At 43.0% G+C, this 15,264-nt stretch overlaps 1 protein-coding gene across 10 annotated transcripts in view; it reads right to left on the reverse strand.

The window, feature by feature from the left end:
• The window catches only part of KIF16B (kinesin family member 16B), a 308,034-nt gene that overhangs the window by 157,834 nt on the left and 134,936 nt on the right, over positions 1-15,264 (reverse strand). Inside the window, exon 1 of one of the 10 annotated variants that reach the window (XM_061435652.1) lies at positions 3,280-3,357. The exons of the other annotated variants lie outside the window; for them this stretch is intronic. The gene's annotated coding sequence lies outside the window, so the exon portion shown is untranslated. Of the gene's footprint in view, positions 1-3,279; positions 3,358-15,264 lie in introns of those variants that run through there. 10 annotated transcript variants of the gene reach the window in all.

Genomic DNA, 15,264 nt, shown 5'->3' on the forward strand with positions numbered 1-15,264 from the left:
TTCCCCATCAAAGTACACAATAACCTGAAAAGGAGAGCAGGGTGGGAGGGGGGAGTGTATTCTAAACTCTCAACAGCTTCCACTCACTTTAACTAGAGAGACGGCTTGGAATATATCCCAGCTTAGTTTAACTTTCTTTTTTGTTTAACCCACTGAAAAACACTTTTTTTTCCTTCCTTAAAGTCTATACATAGACTGTAAAAATCATTTGGAATTTATAACTTCAGAGCCGTTAGGTCAAAAGCATTACTTGTCTCATCCCCAGAAAGTGTGCGCACACACACACACACACACACACATGCACACTCTCTCTCTCTCACACACACACATTTTCTTCCACACACAGAAGGGGTAAAACCTGAATTAACAGAAAGTTTCTGAGGATCGGGGGTGGGGGCAGATGAATTTATGATTAATGCTGCCCTAAAGCTCTATGACATTCAAGCTGCAGTCACTATATGATATTATAAAAGTGTCACCTCATAAAGCTAAAAACGAGGGTTTAAATCATTGCTCGAGTGAAAAAGTAATTTCAGACAAAAATATCTATCACGTATAAAATATTTATTGAGTGGCATCTACTGTTATACATAATTGATGAAACACCTCTTTGATAAGATGGAATATTTAACAGAGCAGAGCTGGCAATCCCTTTCCCAACGCCAAGCAGACGGGGTCCCAAAGAGAGAATGTGGTCAAAGACGTGTGGCTGCACGTATTCTGTATTGAAACAAAGCTTCTGGCAACCAGTGTTTGAATAAAAAGGAAACTATAGCCTGACAAAAAGTATAATAAGATAGAGTCCACTTAAACATGACGTTCATCACATTTCCAAAAATATGTTCAAAATGATTTTCTTCAACCCTGACTCTAACACCGGTGTTCAGGGACTTCCCTGGCAGTCCAGTGGTTAATGAGCCACACTTCCAAGGCAGGGGGCCTGGGTTTGATCCCTGGTCAGGGAACGAAGATCCCACATGCCTTGCGAACAGAAAACCAAAACAGAAAACAAAAGCAATATTGTAACAAATTCATAAAGACTTTTAAAACGGCCCATATCCAAAATAAAAAAATTTTTTTAATCTTTAAATAAACAAAAATAAAGCCCTGCCCCCAGCAGTGCCTCCTCTGGCGTGACCAGGGGTTCAGGTGAGGAGCAGGCAGGGCTACTGGGGTTACAGGGAGAAGCCACAGGGCCTGGCTCACTGGCATGTCCCATGTGACTCCATACCCCTTCGTTAGACTCAGCAGGAATTCTCCCTGTTTTTTATCACAACCACATCCTTAATATCTAGCCCAGTGTCTGCCAAAACACAACAGCCTTCCCGAAAAAGTAGGTGAAAATCAAGACAAAAACTTGTCAATAAGAAAGCCTGTTTCTCCTTCTCGAGAAGCCTTCCTGAGAGCTAGGTCTTGCCTGGGAAATACTGGGAAAACTCTGGCAATGTGTCTGCTCCACCTGAACTCAGAATTCCAGAGGGACAGAAACTGTTTCCGCACACCGAGTAGGTGGGGGGAGCAGGGCTCACCAGGCACCAGCAGTCACTCAGGACACTGCTGATTATTTGGCGCTGTAAGTAGGTGGTGGTTTTACATGTTTTTTGTTGTTGTTGTTGCTAGCCAAGAATTAAAAGTCAGGCCTTTTTCTGGTAGAAATTCAGTTTATGAAGAATCACGCGTTTCGCTAACTAGGAGACTTGTGTGGAACTGCCTCACAGCAGACCGCGCACTTAACTTCTGCAAACCTGACTAGAGCAGCAGAATAGAAGGGGGCACCATGATGGGGGCTTAGAGAACCTGGCCAGCTTCCATGTGAGGAGGAGGGAGGGAGTCAGGCAGATGGGAAGACTCTTATTAAGAAAATTATCCTCTAGCATAGATGCTTTTAATTAAAAAAAAAAAAACAAACCTGTATGTGATTTCATTTGAATTTAACGGAAAGCAACTGAAGTATTTGTTGAATTTAACCAGCTGTGCCTGAAACCATGTAGGTTTGTGTGACTGGTGTTTGTGTCCACTCCTGGCCACATCACACATAAACAGGTCAGGGTGGTCAGGAGTTGTAGTCAGGTTTGCAGAAGTTAAGTGCACTCTCTGCTGTGAGGCCACTCCACAAAATCCAGGAAGCCACTGAGAACTCTGAAACAGGGACTGGCTGACACACAGAAGACAAACCTGGCAAGGACGTGCGGGATGACTAGGAATAGAGAGAAAAGGGAGGTGAAATTAGGAAGGAAGGAATAGCCTCATAGACTCTATGTGACAATTTGACTGACTAACCTTAAGACTCTTCTCAATTGTTTTACATACTTCTCTTAATGAAAAATAAGGAAACTGGAGAGTTTGCAAGAGTTGCAAAAACCTGATAAATATCCAGAAAAGATTTTTATTGCTAGGGGAAAAGAAGTCCTGACACTCCCCAGTAATACTTTTCAGACAGCTCATCAAGTAGATATTGCTGACCTATTAAAAAAATAGCTCACCAATTTGACTAGCAAATGTCAAGTAATTTGCATGTTTCTTTTACAATATACAAATGGTAAACAGTCATAGTCAACACAAACCAATTAGTTCTGAAATCCTGAAAGTATACACACTGGCATTCACCCAGAAGCTTCAATTTCTTGTATATCCTTGTGCGCAAAGAAAGAATCCTGTCCATGTAACTGAGGAAGGAAATAGCTGCCAAGATAGCCAGAGTGGATGAAGCTTGTACCTGTCAACTGCCTGCAACACCATCCCACCTTCCTCCACCCTTTGTTCATGTAACCTGACCCGGCAGGGATAAAAAGGAGTCAAGATCTCCACTTTCCTCCAAGAAATAACTTTTTATTCTGTGTTCCCAGAGAGCACAATGAGGTGAAGAAAAACAACCTTTGCTGCCTAGAGGCACATCCACGTCCCTGCAAGGCTGCCTGGTAATTAGTAACCTCCGTGTGAGAGCTCTACTGATGCTCTTGGAATCGTAAAAGATTTTAATTACAAACACAGGGAAGGGAAAGAACAGCCAGTGAGAATCCAGGACTGACCGGAAATCCACCTGTACTGAAAGCATCTGGCAGGTACCGCAGACCCAGAGAGGCCAGGGAGGACCGGAAACCACCCCTGTCCGAATGAGGATGAAGGAAAGAGATGGTTCTGGTGAGAAGAAAGACTTAGCAATCCACAGGCTGAAGAAAGAAAGAAAGGATCAAGTGGTGCGACCTCGACGTCACCCTGACCCTCTCTGTGCCTCTACGCCCCCTGCGAACCCTCAGCAGGTCCACCAGCTCTACCCACACGGCGGCTGGAGTCGTCTGGGGCCTTCGGTCTCCACGGCCGCTGCCACCACCACCTCCTGCGTGGTCTCTGACAGCCCCAGGGGTCCTCCTGCTTCGTCTCTTGCCAGCCTGCACTCCGTCCTCCACACGACGGCCACGGTCTTCTTCCCAGAATGCCGAGAGATCGCACCCAGAGCCCTTCGACGGTTTCTCGTGCGTTTAGCACAAAATGGCGCCCGCCGCTCTCCCCCGCAGGCCCCGGCCCACCGCCTCGCTCTGCCCGCCTCACCCTCCACGTGACCCCCGGCCTCCGGCCCCAAAGGCCTCTTCACCCCAGCAGGGCCTCGGCACGCGCTGTTTCCTCTGCGGAGAAACTCTCCCCCTACACGTCAGCTTGCCCCTTCCTGTCAGCCTGCTCGTACCCCGCCCACTGCCTGCTCTCTGAAGACTGAAGGCCCGGCTAGTCAGGCGAACGAGGCCCCTGCTCACAGAGAGCTCACCTCCCACGAGAAGAACCGCACCCCTCCGCTCCCTGCCCCCGGCCACATCCTATCTTTCCACCGGGCTAGCTGTTTCCAGAGCACTCCAGTCTATCAAACTTATGTGAGTTTATTGTCTGCCTGGTCCCCCAGAAAGCAAATACAATACGCCAAGTTCAGGAAACAAGAGAGCAGGTGGGGGTCGGCGAGGGGCAAACTACCGCTCTGATCCCAAGGCTGACTGTCTCGCGTCAGTCCTCTGGGCACACTCCAAGCCTGGCAAAAGCAGCTCCTGAACCTTAAAGGAATGCTTCAAATGGCCAGAGACGTCAGAAGCGTATAAGGGAAGTTGCTTACATGCGAAGCTTGGATTCCAAAAGATAGTCATCATAATTTAACGAGTGTTCACATCTGTACCAACCCTCAGAAAGTTGTCAGATTGGCATCTATTACTAATACATTATAAAAACTGAAGTAGGAATGCAAAAGCCTCGCTCCCCGCCCCGCCTAAACAATCCATGTTCTAGTACCCGCGATCAAAAGAGACACACAGGACAGATGGCGAACAGCCCTGGACTAACCAGGGCAGAAGCAGGAAGGGAAAAACCTGACGACCTCCTCGCCTGCTCCCCAGTTCTAGCAAACAGACCTCTCCCTGCATTTCGGCTGCTACACAGTACACAGAACTAGCGTTGTCCTTTCAGTGAACAGAAGCTCTAGGGACAGTTCAATTTCCATCACACCTCCCACTGAAGAAACAACATTCTTGATGTAAGCGCTTAACAGCTAACTGCTGGCAGGCAGTTCAGAGAGATGCTACTGAGATCTCTCGGATGAAACGGTCCTTCGCTGGCTAAGCAAATCACCCAGATGTCAGGATTTAAATTATGTAAAATGCATAATCCCAATTAAAGAAATTACGTGTGAAAATATGCAAGAACAAATTTCCTTGCATTAATATTTAACTAGACTTTTTAAGTAGAGCAGGATCTTGTGATCAACAAGAACTTTAGTGTATCTGACCTAAACGGAAGCCCAAAATACTCAAGAGGGTTCACCAGAAGGATCTACAAGGGTGTTTTTGGTTTTTTTAAATCATTTTTATACAGCACGGACTTTAACCCAAGATGATAAAGCAGAGTGAAAGGATCACTTTAAGTGACGCATTGTAACCCAGAAAGCTCCAATCTGACATCGGCCTTAAACTTTGATCTTATAAAGCTGGCTTCCTCATGGTTCTTACCCACAGAAATATGTCCCACTTATCCCCACCTCCAGCCTTTGTTCCTGGGACAGCTCTCTAAATCCTTCCTCTCCTGAGTCCTAGCCATCCTTCCCCTCCCCCAGGAAACACCTGGAGTCTCCTCAGGCCCACAGTGGATCCTTCCTCTCAATGACCACAGTAATCTGGCCTGATCACTTGTATCTTAGTCAAAAGTGACTAGTGTCTTTACACCCATGCCCTGCTTGTTTCAACTACTAGACCAGTAGGTCAGTCAAGGAGTTTTTAAAAACACCATGCCTGACCCCTGCAGGGGCTTCCCTTGTGGCTCAGCTGGTAAAGAATCTGCCTGCAATGCAGTAGACCCTGGTTCAATTCCTGGGTCAGGAAGATCCCCTGGAGAAGGGACAGGCTACCCATGCCAGTATTCTTGGGCTTCCCTTGTGGCTCAGCTGGTAAAGAATCCGCCTGCAAGGCAGAAGACCTGGGTTTGATCCCTGGGTTGGGAAGATCCCCTGGAGAAGGGAAAGGCCTTCTTGCCTGGAGGCCTGAAAGGTATTCTTGCCTGGAGAATTCCATGGACTGTATGGTCCATGGTGTCGCAAAGAGTTGGACATGACTGAATGACTTTCACTTACCCCTGCAGTTCCTTTCAGTAAGCATCTCATTTAAAGATGGACCTGGTAAGGGTATTTTCTTAAGCTCCCAGGTATTTTGCATCCATAATTTTCTGTATTCCCAGTAGGAAGGAGCCTCTGATCTGCTGGGTGCACTCAGGATTTCAGAAGGGTGAGTGCTATACTTCATTCTCCAGCCAGCAGAAGAATCTGCAACTCGTTCAGCTCACACTTAACGAGCATCTGCTACTACCTGCCAGGTCAACTTAAAACCGTGCACTAGATTATATAGAAAATGTCTTAAGCTTCTGTTTCAAATGTGTGTGAAGGATATATCAATGATGAGAGAGAGAGAGAGAGAAAGAGAGAGAGAGAGAGTGTGTGTGTGTGTGTGTGTGTATTAGCTTGGGCTGCCAGAACAAAATACCACAGACTAGATGGTGTAAACAACAAAAATGGACTTTTCACAGTTCTGGAAGCTTGGAAGTTCAAGATTAAGATGTCACCAAAAAGTTTATTCTGGGGCCTCCTCTCCTGGCTTACAGAGAGCCGTCGTCTCACTATGTGCTTTCACAGCCTTTCCTGGGCGTGTGCACACAATATGGGGGAGAGAGGTGAGGCCACAGGCCAGCTGGATTCAGGTCCCATCCTTATGACCTCATTTATCCTTTCCTTAATTTCCTTCTGAAGGCCTTACCTCCAAATATAGTCACACCGGGAATCAGGGTTTCAGCAAACAAATTTTGGCAGTCCATGGCAGGGTTTGTGTGTCTAATATATACATCATATACTTATAAATATAGAATATATTATAAATGCAATACATGTATTGAGGTAGATAAGAGAGACAAGAAGAGAGATACTGAGCCTAGTAGAGATTCTCATGCAAATTAGAAACAGAGATTATCATCTCTGGGCAGTTTTTTCTTTATACTTTTTCACTTTCCCAATTTTCTATAACAAACACACTTATAATACAATGCAGGTAATAGTTTTTAAATAAAATAAAGGAATATACTTCCATATGAAATTTTTAACTTAATTTACTTAATTTATTCCAATTTATGTTATTTAAAATATATTTTAAATAATCTCAAGTAATCTCCAAGGCCAAGTTTTACTGTACGTTGTATAACATTCTGAAGATGGAATTCTAAAATGATAAAAATGCATCAGCCAAACTGAAAGCCCAGAGACCATTTCTCCAAAAGCCCTCAATAAGGAAAATCTGCCCAAAGATACTGAGTAGTGAAAAGCTGATAGCGTTCCCTCTAAGATCAGGAACAAGACAAGGAAAAAGAAATAAAAGGCATCCAAACTGGAAAGGAAGAAATAAAACTGTCTTTATGTGCAAATGACATTATATTATATATAGAAAACTCAAACTCTACCAAAAAAATCTGTTACAATTAATAAATAAATACAGTAAAGTTTCAGGACACAAGACCAATATACAAAAATAAGTCACATTTCAATATCTTAAAAACAAACTTTCAGAAAGAGAAATTAAGAAAACTATGACATCTACCTTGCATCAAAAAGAACAAAATAACTAAGAATAAATTTAATCAAGGAGGTAAAGGACCTGTACACTGAAAACTATTAATGAAGAAAATGAAGATACAAATAAATGAAGAGATATTCCATGCTTATGGAATGAAAAACTATTGTCAAAATTTACAGGTCCATAATACTCAAAGTGATCTGCCAGGTGCAATGCAATTCCTATCAAAATCCCAATGGCATTTTTCACAGAAATAGAAAAAAACAATCCTAAAATTTGTATGGAGCCACGAAAGACTGAACAGCCAAAGCAATACTGAAACAGAACAAAACTAAGGAAAGCATTATGCTTCCTGACATCTAACTATATTACAAAGCTATAATAATCAAAACAGTATGATACTGGCATAAAAACACACACATAGATCAACAGAACAGAACAGAAAGCCCAGAAATAAACACACACACAAGTGGTTAATTTATGATAAAGGTGCCAAGAACATGCAATAGGGAAAAGACAGTCTCTTCATTAAATGGTGTTGGGAAAACTGGACAGTCACATGTAAAAAATAAAACTAACCCCATACTTTATAACATACACAAAAATAAATACTAAAGACAAACATAAGTCCTAAAACCATAAAACTCCTAGAAGAAAACACCAAAGGTAAGCTCCTTAACATCAGTCTTAGCATGATTTTTTGGGGACATGACAATCAAACGCAAAGGCAACAAAAGCAAAAGCTCAAGAATTCACAATGCTGCTAACAAGAGCACGTGATTGAAAACTTACCAACTGTTTCTGTCTGGAATTGTCCCGTTAATATATTCAGACTGAGGCTGACCACAGGTCCTAAAACTTTACAAAGCAAAACCACAGCTAAGGCAGGACTACTGTACCTGAAAAGGTGCTCAGCATCACTAATCACCAGGGAAACGTACACCAAAATCTCAGTGACATCACCTCCCACTCATAAGAATGGCTATTATCAAAAAGAAACAAGTGTTGGTGAAGATGTGAAGAAAAGTGAACCCTTGTGCACTATTCGTGGGAATGTAAATTGCCACAGCCACTATGGAAAACAGTACTTTCTTGAGGAGGTTTCTCAAAAAATTACAAACAGAACTACCGTATGATCCAGCAATTCCACTTTTGGGTATTTCTCTGAAGGAAATGAAAACAGGGCTTTAAAGAAACATCTTATCCATATTCACTGCAGTATTATTTACAACAGCCAAGATATGGAAACAACCTAAATGACCATCAGCCCACGAATGAATAAAGAAAATGTGATACACACACACAAAATGAACTGCTACTGCTGCTGCTAAGTGACATCAGTCGTGTCCGACTCTGTATGACCCCAGAGACGGCAGGCCACCAGGCTCCGGTCCCTGGGGTTCTCCAGGCAAGAATACGGGAGTGGGTTGCCATTGCCTTCTCCAGTTGGCCAAGAAAGGAAGGAAATTCTGCCATCTGCAACAATAAGAATGGACCTTGAGGGCATTATGCTAAGTGAAATAAGTGAGAAAAAGATAAATACTATATGATCTCATCCATAAGTTGAATCTAAAGGAACCCAAGTAATAGATACAGAGGTCAGGCCGGTGGTTGCCAGAGATGGGGGTCAGGGGTGAGGTGAAAGGGGTGACAGTGGTCAAAAGGTACGCACTCACAGTTAGAAACTACCAGTGCCCATGCTAGAGGGGCAGCGTGCAGCCTGGGGCCTAAAGTTAACAACACTGCGTCATATAATCAAAAAACTTCTAATAGGGTAAATCTTAAAATTCCCATTACAAGAAAAAAAAAATGCGTACCCAAGTGAGACGATGGATGATAAACAAACTTATTGTGGTGATCACTTTGCATTACATACATAAATAAAATCATCATTTGTACACCTGAAACTAATACAATGTTTCTGAATCAATTTTGTTTTTGTTCAGTTGCTCAGTCATCTCCGACTCTTTGCGACCCCATGAATCACAGCACGTCAGGCCTCCCTGTCCATCACCAACTCCCAGAGTTCACTCAGACTCATGTCCATTGAGTCAGTGATGCCGTCCAGCAATCTCATCCTCTGTCGTCTCCTTCTCCTTCTGCCCCCAATTCCTCCCAGCATCAGAGTCTTTTCCAATGAGTCAACTCTTCGCATCAGGTGGCAGTACTGCAGTTTCAGCTTTAGCATCATTCCTTCCAAAGAAATCCCAGGGCTGATCTCTTTCAGAAAGGACTGGTTGGATCTCCTTGCAGTCCAAGGGACTCTCAAGAGTCTTCTCCAACACCACAGTTCAAAAGCATCAATTCTTCGGCACCCGGCTTTCTTCACAGTCCAACTCTCACATCCATACATGACCACAGGAAAAACCATAGCCTTGAATAGATGGACCTTTGTTGGCAAAGTAATGTCTCTGCTTTTGAATATGCTACCTAGGTTGGTCATAACTTTCCTTCCAAGGAGTAAGCGTCTTTTGATTTCATGGCTGCAGTCACCATTTGCAGTGATTTTGGAGCCCCCAAAATAAAGTCTGACACTGTTTCCACTGTTTCCCCATCTATTTCCCATGAATTGATGGGACTGGATGCCATAATCTTTGTTTTCTGAATGTTGAGCTTTAAGCCAACTTTTTCACTCTCCACTTTCACTTTCATCAAGAGGCTTTTGAGTTCCTCTTCACTTTCTGCCATAAGGGTGGTGTCATCTGCATATCTGAGGTTACTGATATTTCTCCCGGCAATCTTGATTCCAGCTTGTGCTTCTTCCAACCCAGCATTTCTCATGATGTATTCTGCATAGAAGTTAAATAAGCAGGGTGACAATATACAGCCTTGACGTACTCCTTTTCCTATTTGGAACCAGTCTGTTGTTGCATGTCCAGTTCGAACTGTTGCTTCCTGACCTGCATACAGATTTCTCAAGAGGCAGGTCAGGTGGTCTGGTATTCCCATCTCTTTCAGAATTTTCCAGTTTATTGTGATCCACACAGTCAAAGGCTTTGGCATAGTCAATAAAGCAGAAATAGATGCTTTTCTGGAACTCTCTTGCTTTTTCCATGATCCAGCGGATGTTGGCAATTTGATCTCTGGTTCCTCTGCCTTTTCTAAAACTAGCTTGAACTTCTGAAAGTCCACGGTTCACGTATTGCTGAAGCCTGTCTTGGAGAAATTTAAGCATTACTTTAGTAGCGTGTGAGATGAGTGCAATTGTACGGTAGTTTGAGCATTCTTTGGCATTGCCTTTCTTTGGGATTGGAATGAAAACTGACCTTTTCCAGTCCTGTGGCCACTGCTGAGTTTTCCAAATTTGCTGGCATATCATCTTTCAGGATTTGAAATAGCTCAACTGGAATTCCATCACCTCCACTAGCTTTGTAGTGATGCTTTCTAAGGCCCACTACTCCACATTCCAGGATGTCTGGCTCTAAGTGAGTGATCACACCATCGTGATTATCTGGGTTGTGAAGATATTTTCTGTACAGTTCTCCTGTGTATTCCTGCCACCTCTTCTTAATATCTTCTGCTTTTGTTAGGTCCATACCGTTTCTGTCCTTTATCGAGCCCATCTTTGCATGAAATGTTCCTTTGGTATCTCTGATTTTCTTGACGAGACCTCTAGTCTTTCCCATTCTGTTGTTTTCCTCTATTTCTTTGCACTGATCACTGAGGAAGGCTTTCTTATCTCTTCTTGCTATTCTTTGGAACTCTGCATTCAGATGCTTATACCTTTCCTTTTCTCCTTTGCTTTTCGCTTCTCTTCTTTTCACGGCTATTTGTAAGGCCTCCTCAGACAGCCATTTTGCTTTTTTGCATTTCTTTTCCATGGGGATGGTCTTGATCCCTGTCTCCTGTACAGTATCACGAACCTCCATCCATAGTTCATCAGGCACGCTATCTATCAGATCTAGGCCCTTAAATCTATTTCTCACTTCCACTGTATAATCATAAGTGATTTGATTTAGGTCATACCTGAATGGTCTAGTGGTTTTCCCTACTTTCTCCAATTTAAGTCTGAATTTGGCAATAAGGAGTTCATGTTCTGAGCCACAGTCAGCTCCTGGTCTTGTTTTTGCTGACTGTATAGAGCTTCTCCATCTTTGGCTGCAAAGAATATAATCAATCTGATTTCAGTGTTGACCATCTGGTGATGTCCATGTGTAGGGCCTTCTCTTGTGTTTTTGGAAGAGGGTGTTTGCTATGACCAGTGTATTTTCTTGGCAAAACTCTATTAGTCTTTGCCCTGCTTCATTCCATATTCCAAGGCCAAATTTGCCTGTTACTCCAGGTGTTTCTTGACTTCCTACTTTTGCATTCCAGTCCCCTATAATGAAAAGGACATCTTTTTTGGGTGTTAGTTCTAAAAGGTCTTGGAGGTCTTCTTAGAACTGTTTAACTTCAGCTTCTTCAGCACTACTGGTTGGGGCATAGACTTGGATTACTGTGATACTGAATGGTTTGCCTTAGAAACAAAGAGAGATCATTCTGTCATTTTTGAGATTGCATCCAAGTACTGCATTTCAGACTCTTTTGTTGACCATGTTGGCTACTCCATTTCTTCTAAGGGATTCCTGCCCGCAGTAGTAGATATAATGGTCATCTGAGTTAAATTCACCCATTCCAGTCCATTTCAGTTCGCTGATTCCTAGAATGTCAACATTCACTCTTGCCATCTCCTGTTTGACCACTTCCAATTTGCCATGATTCACGGACCTGACATTCCAGGTTCCTATCCAATACATTCCAGGTTCCTATCCAATATTGCTCTTTACAGCATCGGATTTTGCTTCTATCACCAGTCACATCCACAACTGGGTATTGTTTTTGCTTTGGCTCCATCCCTTCATTCTTTCTGGAGTTATTTCTCCAATGATCTCCAGTAGCATATTGGGCACCTACTGACGTGGGGAGTTCCTCTTTCACTATCCTATGATTTTGCCTTTTCATACCGTTCATGGGGTTCTCAAGGCAAGAATACTCAAGTGGTTTGCCATTCCCTTCTCCAGTGGACCACATTCTGTCAGCCCTCTCCACCATGACCCGCCCGTCTTGGGTGACCCCACGGGCATGGCTTAGTTTTATTGAGTTAGACAAGGCTGTGGTCCTAGTGTGATTAGATTGACTAGTTTTCTGTGATTATGGTTTCAGTGTGTCTGCCCTCTGATGCCCTCCTGCAACACCTACCGTCTTACTTGGGTTTCTCTTACCTGAATCAATCACATTCCAATAAAATTGAAGAGAAAACAAAAGCCAAACAAAAAGAAGGACAACCTTCAGGTGTCCAGAAACTAAAGGAACTTTCAGTCACCCTTTTTTCAGCAGAAATCATACCTGAAAGACCTATTAACGCTTTCGGAAAAACTTACCATCCTCCACAGGCATCATGATTACGCTCTTGAAAGTAAAATTTAAAACTCTATGTAAGAACATAAGGGTGCCTCTGCATGAAGTTGTGATTTCACATGGCATCTGGATGCCTAGCTCTTAATCAAGCAGGAAATAAACCAGGATTAAAGCAAAGATCCCCAAGTTTGAAGCTTCTTTGTATCATTCTGTCACATAAAGTAGAGTGATTTTTAAAAGAGAAAAGAGGAGGTGGTCTCGAATCAGTGAAAAGTTAATTCCAGCAGGACTTGGTGCAGAAATTTTGCTTGTTTCAGTGTCGGTATCAGAAGGAAATACAGAAAAATGGAAGAAAGAAACCGAGAGAGAGAGGAGGAAGAAGAGGAGGAGAACAAAAGGGAAGAAAAGCAAACAGAAAGGGGCCAACTTCCGGCTTCCCACAATCTCCTTCGAGGAGGTGCTCACTTTAAGCATCCCGGTAAGTCAGTAAAGACACCTCCAGGGAATGGCTCACCACTTCTCCTAGTTCATCATAAAACCTGCTTTTTGTGGAGAAGAGAACGTACACGCCTCTTTTGTCTAGTAACTTAATATCACCAAAACCCAGTGAGTCTAACAAATCACATTGTTTGGACAGCTCCATACACAATGTCAAGCGTACACCATGAGAAGTGCTAGCCTGTCAAGCACACACATTGGTACAGAGGTGAGTTTCTGCCCTGGCCATGCAGTAAAGTCAGGGACGAGGAAGGAGAGGCCAGCACAGAGAGATGTGACCAGGTACTTAATGAGGGACTAGATAAACCACTCTCCAGGAATGAAGGACGTGAACTCTCATAGGGTGGGATTTGACCAGTCTTCCACTCAAATCCCACCCTATGAGAGTTCACGTCCTTCACATCATAACTTTACATGGACACCAATCCCAAAAGACCAGCACCTCCTCCCTCAGTCAGTTTAGCAGGAATATATGTGTATGTCTTGGTTGTATAAATACTCCTTTATGGTCAACAATATTTCAGACAAGTATTCCTGTAAGTGATACATTATACTTGGAAACATTATTAATTATACCTTTAGTAAGATAAATTGCACGGTAAATCAACAGGGTACATTCACTCAGATTATGCAAGAGGAGGACTTTGAAAAGCCCAAACAAGAATTTGAACATTGCCTGCACAGGCCTCAATAGTTTATTAAAATATGAAACCCAACCCACTTGCAAAAGAGAAATTACATATGAAAAGCATTTTACAAGTAAAACATGTGGCTAAGGTTATAGAATTGTTCAAGAAACATGAATTTCAAGATAAAAAATTAACTGTGTTTCCTGATCTGGTCTGTTCAAAGTAAACAAAATAAAACATTTACCAATCACATACTTCAATTATTTTTGCTAGTAAATGCCATACCCACCACTTATCTACCAACATCTAACTTCTCCTAATCGACAGTCAAAAGCAAGCAAACAACCTTTTTCTAAGCATCACAAAATCCAGACCATAAAATCCTCGTCCTTCATTCACTACAAAGCCATTTGCATACTGTCACTCGGATGCAGTCTACTGTGGGAAACCAGCAGTGTCTTCCACAGTTAAATGCTACCTACACCATGTGGCCTACCATCCCACCCCCAGCGCAGGCTCCCCAACACCAAAGGCCCCAGCAGGCCAGCTGCCGGGATTGGTATTCTCCATGGGCTGAGAAGGAGTTTTACAGGGACTTTTCTGGAGGTTCAGTGGTTGAGAGTCTGCCGTGCAATGCAGGGGACAAAGGTTCGATCTTTCCCCCAATCAGGCCAAGTACAAATCATTTTCCAGCCCTGGTGAGGTGTCATCTCCCTTTCCCAGTGATCTGTCATGGTTCATATCAATGCTTAGAACAAACCTGGCCATGACAAGGATTAAGGCACTGTTCTGCTGCTATACTCTGCTTAAAATAATGGAGAAGTGTGCTGTCTACTTTCTTAAAAATTTCCACCCCAAATGGGTAACGTCTGTTTCTTTGCTCTAAAGTACATAAACTTGTATAACCTAGAAAACAGAAATTTACAGCAAATGCCTCAGTCACAAGAGCAGATAAGGAACAGTTTCTTTTGATATTAAGTTATCACCAGGAATTCACTCTGGGCAATTTTGTAAAAGATGAAACAACAAAGTACATATAAATTTTTAAACTGTGTTACTGTGCTTTTGCTGAGTAACAAACTATCACAAACTTAGTGGCTTAAAGCAACACAAATGTACACATACGGCTTCCCCAGGTCAGGAGACCACACGGAGCTGTTTCTGCTCGGGGTCTTACAGGGTCACAATCAAGGAGCTGGCAGCACTGTGCCCTCATCTGAGGCTCAGGGTCCTCTTCCAGGCCCATTCAGGATGGTGACAGAGTTCATTATGGCTGTAGGACTGAAGTCCCCATTTTCAGTTTTTTGCTGACTGTAGGAGGTGAGGGGTCACCCTCAGATCCTAGCCAAGTGGCCATCACAACATGATGGCTTACTTCGAAGTCAGCAGGAGAATGTCTCTCGAGTCTGCTAGGACAAAGTCTCATATAATGTAACACAATCTGGGGAGTGACACCTCCTCATACTCATGGGTCTCATTCACCAGCACCGAGTGTATGTGTCACACAGGGAACACACAACAGGAGCAGGGATTCTGAGCCAACGGAGGACCCTGCCTCCCACAGAACGAATAAAGGTAAGTGACTTCTTGAAGGTATTTACAACTTTAAAACCTGGTACTTTTTTTTTTTTCCTTCTGAGACACTTAAGATCTGAAGTTTCATAGAACTAAGATGAGTTAAAACTAAGTTTATTTCTCATAAGAAAATAACCTAGATT

Source organism: Bos javanicus, chromosome 13 (assembly GCF_032452875.1).
Source record: "Bos javanicus breed banteng chromosome 13, ARS-OSU_banteng_1.0, whole genome shotgun sequence".
Taxonomy (NCBI): Eukaryota; Metazoa; Chordata; class Mammalia; order Artiodactyla; family Bovidae; genus Bos; species Bos javanicus.